This window comes from Zootoca vivipara, chromosome 2, assembly GCF_965207765.1.
Source record: "Zootoca vivipara chromosome 2, rZooViv2.hap1.1, whole genome shotgun sequence".
Taxonomy (NCBI): domain Eukaryota; kingdom Metazoa; phylum Chordata; class Lepidosauria; order Squamata; family Lacertidae; genus Zootoca; species Zootoca vivipara.
Window position 1 is genome coordinate 79436046 of NC_142584.1, and position 11337 is coordinate 79447382.

At 41.9% G+C, this 11337-nt stretch overlaps 1 long non-coding RNA gene across 1 annotated transcript; it reads left to right on the forward strand.

Moving 5' to 3' along the window:
• Positions 1–876: 876 nt before the first annotated feature.
• Positions 877–11212, forward strand: LOC148686930 (uncharacterized). Its single transcript, XR_015948239.1, has 3 exons — positions 877–1124; positions 9877–9992; positions 11081–11212. It is a non-coding gene; the product is annotated as an uncharacterized LOC148686930 (long non-coding RNA).
• Positions 11213–11337: the final 125 nt, after the last annotated feature.

Consider the following 11337-nt stretch of genomic DNA (forward strand, 5'->3'; position numbering starts at 1 on the left):
AGCTTAAACTGTTCTTTAAAAGCCGTCCAAAAATGTGTTTCTCCGGGCCCAGGGCAATTTTAAACCATCTAAAGCTAAGCAGAAAGCAGCTCACAAACGTTCCAACTTCTTTAAAGAAGCTCCTTCCAGGTAGATTCACCAAGGAGGAAAAGCTACTGGAATAGATGGGTGTGGTCTGAAAGCAGATGAGATTTCCTGTGGGAAAGTTGTGATCGGGGGAGGGGGGAAACTTTATTTGGTATTTTCTCACATCAAGAATATGAGAACTTTCTTTCTTTAGTATATTAAACTCCGATTGAAGCAACTAGATCATTCTTATAACACTGCCTGCAAACACAGCAACATTTCACCCCAATCTTTCCATACAACTGTCAAGACTGAGCCTAGATTAAATGGAACCTCAGGCAAAGAGTGCGCCTTCAATTTGTTTAACATCTGAATACTTCACCTTTTATTGCATCTGTGGCCTGCTCCATGACTTAAGTGCAGAAACTGTAGGCAGGGAGTACATCACCACACATTCCTTTTTCCAAGGCCTTTGGTGAATGGGTTAATTACGTCTTACCCATGCTTGTAGCATAACTGGTTTTCCTGGCGGCTTTCTTTTTTTCTTTTTTCTTTTTGCATTGTTAAATTTCAAATAATAATAAAAACTGTGAATAAAACTGAACATAGATTTCCATTCAACCCAGTGAGCTTTGTTTGTGGACAAGCTCCAATGTGTTACCTTTACACACACACAAAAGCAAAGCCGAAAATTAACCTCACCCTGCTTCCAGGTGCCGGTGCAGACAGATTTTCATGAATTGCTAACTAGCAAATAATTGTGCTCTTCTCAGTGGATAACTGTTACGCAACCACTCCCAGCCATTTATCATTTGCTTTTGATTGATACCCATGAAAATAGACAAACAGTCCTGCTCCTTCTGAATGTACTGCCTTTGGAAACAGTAACCAGGATGCAGGATGTGTATCTGAAGAAGTGTGCATGCACACGAAAGCTCATACCAAAATATAAACTTAGTTGGTCTTTAAGGTGCTACTGAAGGAATTTTTTTATTTTGCTTCGACTCAGACCAACACGGCTACCTACCTGTAACAGGATGCAGCTGTTGATGAAAAAGGTATTTGTCTACCACAGTCAACATTTATCTCATTCATAGAAGCCTCTCCCCGCCCCCAACACCACTCTCTTTTGTTTCATTTTGGTTGTGCTGCCAGCTTGTTAAGTTCTCATTTTAAGGTTCCTTACCTACGCCTGCTTCTTGGGAGAAAAGCAATGACAAACCTAGACAGCATCTTAAAAAGCAGAGATATCACCTTGCCGACAAAGGTCCGTATAGTTAAAGCTATGGTTTTCCCAGTAGTGATTTATGGAAGTGAGAGCTGGATCATAAAGAAGGCTGATCGCCGAAGAATTGATGCTTTTGAATTATGGTGCTGGAGGAGACTCTTGAGAGTCCCATGGACTGCAAGAAGATCAAACCTATCCATTCTTAAGGAAATCAGCCCTGAGTGCTCCCTGGAAGGACAGATTGTGAAGCTGAGGCTCCAATACTTTGGCCACCTCATGAGAAGAGAAGACTCCCTGGAAAAGACCCTGATGTTGGGAAAGATTGAGGGCACTAGGAGAAGGGGACGACAGAGGACAAGATGGTTGGACAGTGTTCTCGAAGCTACAAACATGAGTTTGACCAAACTGCGGGAGGCAGTGCAAGACAGGAGTGCCTGGCGTTCTATGGTCCATGGGGTCACGAAGAGTCGGACACGACTAAACGACTAAACAACAACCTACCAGAGTAGTGTGTGAGAATCTGGAAGAATAGCAGCCAACTCCTAGGGGGCGAGGGCCCCCAAAGTTGATGGGCATTGCCATTCAAAAGGTGTGTGTGCCATGTCATGTAGGGCAGGGCTTACCTGCTCCCCCATTTTTAAATTCAGGTTGGCACCCCTGTTTGAAAGAGAGCGAGTCGACAGCAGAGGGATTATTTTTGCCTTTTCAGTCAAAGAAATTTGATTGGTTTTCTGACAGGCTTACAAATACATGGCTGTATTCAATGGAGGCTCTGCACCAGTGGAAAATACATTGACTACGTCAAGGCAAGCCACCCAATTTTTGCCGTGTCTTCCTACCTGCAGCTGATCTCCGTGCTGTTCCTGAACCAGAATTCAACTGCGACTCAAGAAGAAATATCACAAGATAGCCTTTATATAGCCAGGCACTTTTACTACACATTTCATTACACTTCTGTATCTGATGGGTGGTGAAAATATTCTCAAGGCAGGTTGGTACAGATGGCCATTCTAACCTAGACTGACAGAACTACAGCCCAGGTTATGTTGTCCAGGGGTAGTCCAAAATATTTTGCTGCCTAAGACAAAGCAGCAAATTCCTCCCCGCCTTAAACTTTGCAGTCATGGGGCTTATCACTTAAGTCTCCTATAGCAATTCTGATAACCGAGGCAGAAAACTCCACAAGCGACTCTTGTATTTAGGGAGGCTTTTAATGTTTAATAGATTATTGTATTGTATTTTTCTGTTGGAAGCCGCCCAGAGTGGCTGGGGAAACCCAGCCAGATGGGCGGGGTATAAATAATAAATTATTATTATTATTATTATTATTATTATTATTATTATTATTATTATTATCCCCACCTGCTTGACAGTAAAAAATACAATAATAAAATAAGTAACAAAAGGTGATATCCAATGTTAGCTATTCTCAGAGTAGACCCATCAAAATCCATAGCCTTCTTAAAACGATTTATTTCAATGGGCTTCCTCTAGAGTCTTAGTGGGCTATCATCCTAACAACTTAAATAAAAAATAAATGAAATAACTATGGAGTGAAAAACTAAGTTCTTGGACAAGAAAGGGATTTTGTACTAGCCGGTGGTGGTGGTGGTAGGTGGGTTGTTGTTGTTGTTGTTGTTGTTGTTGTTGTTGTTGTTGTTGACCTTTCCCTTCTATTTTCTATAAATCATCTAAACACTCCCATTTCATTGTGGGTCTTGGCCACTTCCAGTCATTATGAAATAATAAACCTTTCTTGAACTTTCATATGTTTTTATAACTTGTGGAACGAATGTATGACACAAAAAAATGTTCTTGGGCAGTTAACTGGTGGGCCTTTGAACTCCTGCCTTGCTAGTGGTCAGTTCACATTTGCTCAAGGATTTATTTCCATCCTGCCAGTTCACCTTAAGCAAAGGGGGGAATTCCAAGTACTGTTTGTTTAGAAAGCCATATCTTTGCAGAGATCAGTATGCACTGAAAGCAAAACCTCCAGATAGGAAACAGAGACTTAAGCAATTTTCAATGGAAAGGAGAAAGGTAGGCAGAGCACTCCCCAGTCATCAATGTGAACTGCAAAAGTTGCACCCTTTGTTTTTCCAAAGGTCCGTATAGTTAAAGCTATGGTTTTCCCAGTACTGTAGTGATGTTTGGAAGTGAGAGCTGGACCATAAAGAAGGCTGATCGCCAAAGAATTGATGCTTTTGAATTATGGTGCTGGAGGAGACTCTTGAGAGTCCCATGGACTGCAAGAAGATCAAACCTATCCATTCTTAAGGAAATCAGCCCTGAGTGCTCACTGGAAGGACAGATCCTGAAGCTGAGGCTCCAATACTTTGGCCACCTCATGAGAAAAGAAGACTCTCTGGAAAAGATCCTGATGTTGGGAAAGATGGAGGACACAAGGAGAAGGGGACAACAGAGGATGAGATTGTTGGACAGTGTTCTCAAAGCCACCTACATGAGTCTAACCAAACTGCAGGAGGCAGTGGAAGACAGGAGTGCCTGGCGTGCTCTGGTCCATGGGGTCATGAAGAGTCGGACACGACTAAACAACAACAAATATTAGCAAGACAAAGATCGTGTTGGACTTTCAGAGGAAGAGAGGGGAACTAGCCCCGTTGTATATTGGGGGGGGGCTTGTGTGGAGAGTCTCTTCCTTTAAATTCCTGGGAGTTTACCTTAGTGAAGACCTCACCTGGAAAAACAATATAACTCAGGTGGTTAGGAAGGCCCAACAGAGACTCCATTTTCTCAGGGTCTTGCGAAAGAACAATGTTAAACAACAATTGATGACCTCCTTCTACCGGTCCACAATAGAAAGTGTCCTCTCATATTGTATCACAGTGTGGTACGTTGGCTTGACAGCCATGGACAGAAAGTCTTTACAGAGGGTTGTGAACACAGCACATGATATCATGGGCTGTCCCCTGAGCCCGCTGGATGACATCGCAAGGGATTGTTGCCTTAGGAGAGCAAGAAAAATTATCAGGGACGATTCACACCCCGGCCAGCATCTCTTTAATCTTCCAACCTCAAGCAGGAGATATAGAAGTATAATCAGTCGTACAAACAGGCTAAAAAACAGTTTCTATCCGTAGGCTGTTAGGCTGCTGAATGGAAAATAATATAGTGCAACTGACTTTCGGGGTTGGTGTGTTGTGCGACAAGCACACAGAGTGCTATGAGATTGAGTGTTTGGGGGAGGAAGCTCGGTTAATTTCATTGTACACAGGTTGTACATTGACAATAAAGGTATTATTGTTATTATTATTATTATTGTTATTATTATTATTAGCCAGATCTTCCATTGTCAGACACAAAGAGCTGTCTCAAAATATCAGGTGCAGGAAAGGGCTAAGACCTGGTCCAACTTTAGTTGTTTGCAAGAATTAGTAGTTTTGGATTGGGGTGTGAATCCCCACCCCTATCAAAAGATGTGGGAGCAACACAAGCATACCTGCCTTCACATTGTTTGTGTGCAGCAAAGTCTGTTTTTGCTCAGGGAAGGGAGTCCCTTAATAAATTGGGACAACTTGATTGAAATGAGCCTCTGGAGAGAGGATGCACCACAATTCATGCATTTGCCAACGGTGCAAATGGTATCCCATCCAGTCCAGCACCCAAACTTGGCCCTCCAGCTGTTTTGGGACTACAATTCCCACCATCCCTGACCACTGGTCCTGTTAGCTAGGGATGATGGGAGTTGTAGTCCCAAAACAGCTGGAGGGCCAAGTTTGGCCATCACTGCCCTAAGTGATAAGATCAGTGCTTTTTTTTCCTGGGGGGTACACAGGGGTACGCATGCCCCTAAACCTTTTGTGAATCTTTGTACTTCTGTCCATTTACTGTATTTATTTCCCCCGATTTGAACTATAAAATGGTGGTTTTCTTGAGTCAAAAATGAGGGTACATACTCATTAACATTTTTTTAGAGAGAAAAAAGCACTGGATAAGATAATTGAGGAAGTAGCCAATATATTTGTAGGTCTTTCTGTGGCCAATCGTTTATTGTCTTCTTATTTAAGTTTTGGTGGCTGGTGCTGGTTTGGACTGGTAGGGCGGAAAGCAGTAGGGGGAGCTAGAGCCAGTGACAGGCTGAACAAACTATTTCTGTTTTTGTCCCTATCCTCCTTGCCGGGTTCTACAAAAACAACTCTGAACTTCAGAAGGAGGCAGCTAACAGCAAGGATTACCCCTCCCCCCCGGACAGGTTTTAAGGATGAAGGCAGACAGGTGAGCTTGTAGGAACTGAATTATCTTGGTGGAGCAATGTCCTATTGGGAACAATCCTCAGCTCTGGGACTGTCTTACTCTTCTTCTCTAGCTATTCGTAAGGATTAGATTAGACAGATGCTTTTCTATTCCACGTGAAACGGCACTGCAGCTATTTATTAGCAATCTTGTTTATCTGCATCTCTTACTATTCAGCCATTTATAGCTGTTTATTAGCAATTTAAATGGATGGCTTGGTGTTTCTTTTGTCTTCAGTGGCCACAATAAAACCCATAGCATTGAGACAGACTTGAATAATTTTACAAGCTTATATAATGCTATTATTATTTTTATTAATCGTCTTCTATGCAATTGTCTCAAGGGAATGCACATCAAAAGCATAAAAAATATCAGTTTAAAAACACACAGACCCAAGATATTTTTAAAAATGTATTCAGTCACTTCCAAAAAGTACAGACAGTGGATGCCCATTGTATTGCAACAAGAATGCTATTCCACAGAGCAGAACCAGCCACACTAAGAACATCAAGCCTGGTCTGTGTTGCTATGGAGTGGCCTTCTGAGATCTTTGAAACTTGGAACTTTTCTACAGACTGCAGTGATCTACTGGGCATGTAATGAGCAAGGCTGTCTCTCAAGTAAACTGGTCCTGAGCTGTATAGGGCCTGGGCCTTAGTCCTAACACCTGAACTTGGCCCAGTAATAGTTACAGGTAGGTAGCCGTGTTGGTCTGAGTCGAAGCAAAATAAAAAAATTCCTTCAGTAGCACCTTAAAGACCAACTAAGTTTATATTTTGGTATGAGCTTTCGTGTGCATGCACACTTCTTCAGATACATCTGAAGAAGTGTGCATGCACACGAAAGCTCATACCAAAATATAAACTTAGTTGGTCTTTAAGGTGCTACTGAAGGAATTTTTTTATTTGGCCCAGTAATGTTGCAGAGAAATATAAACAGATCATCAGTGTAATTATCTTTATTAAAGGTTTAGCATTGGTCGACCCCTGAATCATATCCACCTGTATGTGGATTTTTTTCTGCATATAGATCTGGCTAAACCTGTATGGCAACCTATAAGATTAGGCACCTACCCATACACCCATACTTATGCTAAACCATCAAGGGAGAACCACAGGCAAGTATTATGGACGTCCTCCTCTGAATATGATTCCCAGGGGATAGTGCATTTGGTTTAACTGGACCACAGAACTTGGATTTAAGACAGTTTAGGGGTAATTCCCATACCTATTTTAAGACGGCGGTTGTCTGATGAAACCAACATTAAGCGGAGTTTCCCAGGAGACTTTGGCATGGTGAACAAGGCTTGTGGTTGAGCAAATCACTTGCCACATCCTTCAGAAGGCAGCTGTGAAGATGTGTCAGAGCAGCCCAAACACCGGCTCACTGCACCCAATATTGATCATTTTAAAAACTAAGCAAATGGTGTTATTCTCTCCAGAAGTAACCTGCATCATGGTTTTTTTTAAAGTGTCAGAATCAGCATGGGTTGCACCAGAGAGGTGGGGTGCCCCCCAAACAAGGAGCTTTCCCCCCCCCCATAGTTGGACTCCTGCCATCAATACATAAGGTTTTTTTCTTCATGTGGGACACAACTCAACCACCTAGAAATATACTTTACGCCTTTTGTGCAACCCCCCCCCCTTTTTTTGGTGCCACCAGTGTGAATCATGCCTGTTGTTTTGGTCCATGGAGTTTTCTTGGCAGGGATACTGGAGTGGTTTGCCGGTTCCTGCTCCAGGTGGATCACGTTTAGTCAAAACTCTCCACTATGACCTGTCCGTCTTGGGTGGCCCTGCACGGCATAACTCATAGCTTCTCTTGAGTCATAGCTCAAGCTCCTTCACCATGTCAAGGAGTTTGACCAAACTGCGGGAGGCAGTGGAAGACAGGAGTGCCTGGCATGCTCTGGTCCATGGGGTCACGAAGAGTCGGACACGACTAAATGACTAAACAACAGTGTCAATCATAGGTCAGCAAATAGACATCAAAGTGATGAAAGTAGTCCACTTGTATTAATTGCAAACAATCAAGTACTGTAAAGAAAAAGGGTGAGATATGTTATAAGAAAGTACTGGAAAATACAGTAAGATTAAGGTATTATTGCAAGTGCATTCAATATTGTAAATGTTAAGTACATTGGGAAATGACGAGAAGTCGGATCAGATCTAGGGGTTCATTTGTTTTTCCAAATAATTTTTATTCATTTTCCAAATACAAAATCACACACAAAAAAAACTCAAAACAAAAAACAAAAACAAAGCATAAAAAGAAAAACATCTCAATTCTTATATTATTTACTTAACATTGTTGACTTCCTCAATTCCCCCCTCACTGGGTCCATTTTAAAATTCCAATTAAGCAGTTTTCATCTTATGCCTTAAATTATTCTAACACATTTTATCATTAATACTCAAATTTTCTATACTAAATTTTTTCCCCCACTTTAGTTTATTGTATTTAAGTACCTTTTCATTTAGTTATTATTGTTTTATCATTATTCCTTACTTTTGATATAAGACTCAATTCAGGAAAAGTTAAAATTGCGGATCAATTATCAGAGTAAAAGTTTGTTTAAATATAGAAAAGTATAAATGGTTAAAGAATGATTTATGTACGGTAAGTACTGTATATGTATATATGTTTATGTATATGTACCAAACAGAATATTTATGGATTTAAGCGGATAATTAAAGAATTTAATTTTGCAAAAAAAGAAAAAGAAAAAAGAAATTAGCCCACTTTCACATTTATTCCAATTTAGCAAGCGGCATGGGTGCATGGAAACTGGTGTGTATGCACCTGCCCTGCTACACTGGAAACTGAACATGGGGAAAGGTGGCCTATGTGTAATTCCTGGCATCTAATGGCCCAATCCAGCACATATAGCTACGGCCCCCATTAGAGATCCAGGAACTATATGCATCCAGGAGTTCACTGATCCAGGAGTTCATTGCATCCAGGAGTTCATTGATATCTTCAGCAATGGGAGGGTAAGAAGGGGGTTGGACTAGATGACCCCTGGAGCCCTTTCCAACTTGCAATTCTTTGATTTTTTTAATTCTAAGTGCATGCCGGAGGAAGCGATTAGGATAGTCAGGCAGCAACAATGACATGATCTGGCAGGCAGATGCACACAGGCCACATCACCACCTCTCCCCACTTCGGGTACAAATTTCAGAATTGCGGCTGGGATACCTTTGAGAGAGATGGCTAGAACTGCTTTGGGTTTATTGTGAAAATATCATTTATGAATGTTCTGCGAATCACAGTGGAGAAGCGTTATTTCATTTTATAATTTAAATTGAAAATATTTTAATAGCATCTTAGTTTCTGATGGTATGTACAATTAAAAACAAAGCTAATAAGCGTTTCCAAATACAGTGGTACCTCGGGTTACAGACACTTCAGGTTACAGACTGCGCTAATCCAGAATTAGTACCTCGGGTTAAGAACTTTACCTCAGGATGAGAACAGAAATCGTGTGCCGGTGGCAGCAGGAGGCCCCATTAGCTAAAGTGGTACCTCAGGTTAAGAACGGACCTCTGGAAAGGATTAAGTTCGTAACCAGAGGTACCACTGTAGTGGGGGTGGGGAGGAATCAGTAATAAACATTTTATGTTCTGTAAAAATTAGGGTAATTTGTGGCCAAAAATTGAGGGAATGCTTGAAAGGGTAACAGTTGCAGGTTGAGTTTTTTTTTAACAATTCAGAAATTATTAATAATAGCCCAGAGGAATTTTTAAAATGTGGGGAATATTTCTGCATTAAAGCTAAGATTTTATTGTGAAAAAGCAGACCAGACCTTCACATTGCATGCACTGCATTAGATTTAATTTGCCTCAATATTATATGATTACCTCATACTGTAATCAGTAATCTTTTCCCAAAATCTAGCAGTGCTCTTCTGCATTGTAACTTCCCATTTGGACTTTTTTTAATTAAAAAAATGGATTTATGGTCCATGTCATCCAAATAGTTCAGGACAGGCAACCATTTGCTAACTATTCTACCATAACCCAAGTTTGCACCATTTCTAGCACTCACTCGCATGCCACACAATTTTAGATGGGAATGTATCCGGTTTGTTTTATAGATGAAACCCTTGCCCTGACATCAAGACAGATTTTGGGTTGCTGCTCCAAGGCTGCAGTTTTAAAGAAATATTCCAAATATTTTAGACACCTACTGTCAAGGTAGGAAAGCTACAAGGAACCAAAACGGATAAACTTGGTTGAAATCTAAAATCATCTCTGTTCTGTCCGTAGCAGAACTATGCTGCTGCTGCTGCTTCCAAGATATAAATTTGTTAATTTCCCTGTTATTAGAAAGAATTTGAACATACTCCAGTCCCCCAGAAATGCTGACCGAGAGAACTGGAGGTCGGTGCTTTCGCAATAAAGAACGCTGGTCAATATACAAGCGAAGAAAAATGGAACCAGATGTGAGTAATCGGACCACAGAAATTGCATTTACCCAGAAGTGCTATTTTAAAGCACGCTACATGTTGATCTTCTGTTTTTGTGGTGTAACACATTCTTGGCACCCAAAGAGAGGTTCAGTACGTTAGGCTAGCCTTTTTTCTTTCTTTTTGAAAAAAATAAAGCTAATCTATCAAGATTTGCTGAGGTGGCAGAGATTTCAAGAAATCAAATGTGGAGTGGACCAAGTTTCTCCTGGTGAACCTGAAATCATCTATGTAATTTCCTTTTTTGTCCATCTCCTGGTATTCATCATGGTTCCCGTTCCCCCCCATTAAGGCTCCTTTAACTTTGTCACAAACTCCCCATTTCCAGAAAACAAAGGCAGGTTCAGGTGCTCCTCTGCGCAAGTCGTCCTCAGCTGTGTGATGTTAGCCAACACATTTATCCTTTTGAACGACTGAGTCAAACAGGATCTCTGAATTCATTACCCTGAGTTACTAAAATGTTAATGCAGTGTGCAAGAGATTAAAATCATTTAGGGTTGTTGCTTTATTAACGCTCCCCCCCCCAAAAAAGCTTTGGGAAACATGAATACAAATCATGGATGCGAAGAAGGAAAGAGCTCATGAAAGCTAGAAAGGTATCTTATAGATTTGTGGAGTCCAACCTCCACAGGTCTTCAGCCAACCCCTTTGTTGGTTCGTCACAGCAGTGGCCCATGTGGTGAGCCACTATCCTGGCACTGGTGTTATTGCAGCTTACTTGGACAGGCCTGCAATGGGGTGATGGTATGATACAGCTGCATGGGCGCACCTGAGGCATGACCTTGTGCCACCGAACCCCTTTGTTGGTTCGTCACAGCAGTGGCCCATGTGGTGAGCCACTATCCTGGCACTGGTGTTATTGCAGCTTACTTGGACAGGCCTGCAATGGGGTGATGGTATGATACAGCTGCATGGGCGCACCTGAGGCATGACCTTGTGCCACCACCCTGCCCCTTTCAGGTAAGCTAGGAGACGGCAGTGTTGGGAGGGTGGCTCCACCTCTTTGTCCCACCACACAGGCTGCTACTGCTTCCTACCCTCTGACATCAATGCTGTCGCTGCAGGAGCAAACACATCCCTCCAGGTCTACTCCGGATAAAGCATCACACAGAAACGGGCAAGGACATGTTTGTGCCTTCTGCAGCTGCCTTGATGGAGCCATCACCTCCAGCTTCGCCAGTCTTAGTTACAGCCTCTTCACTGCTATTAAAGACCTGGCAACTTGACTGGACCATCAGTAGCAGACTGCTTTGCATAAAGAATGTAATCTCTTCAACAGCTTTCAACGGCATGCCCACCGGTGGACTTGTTGGCATTCAAC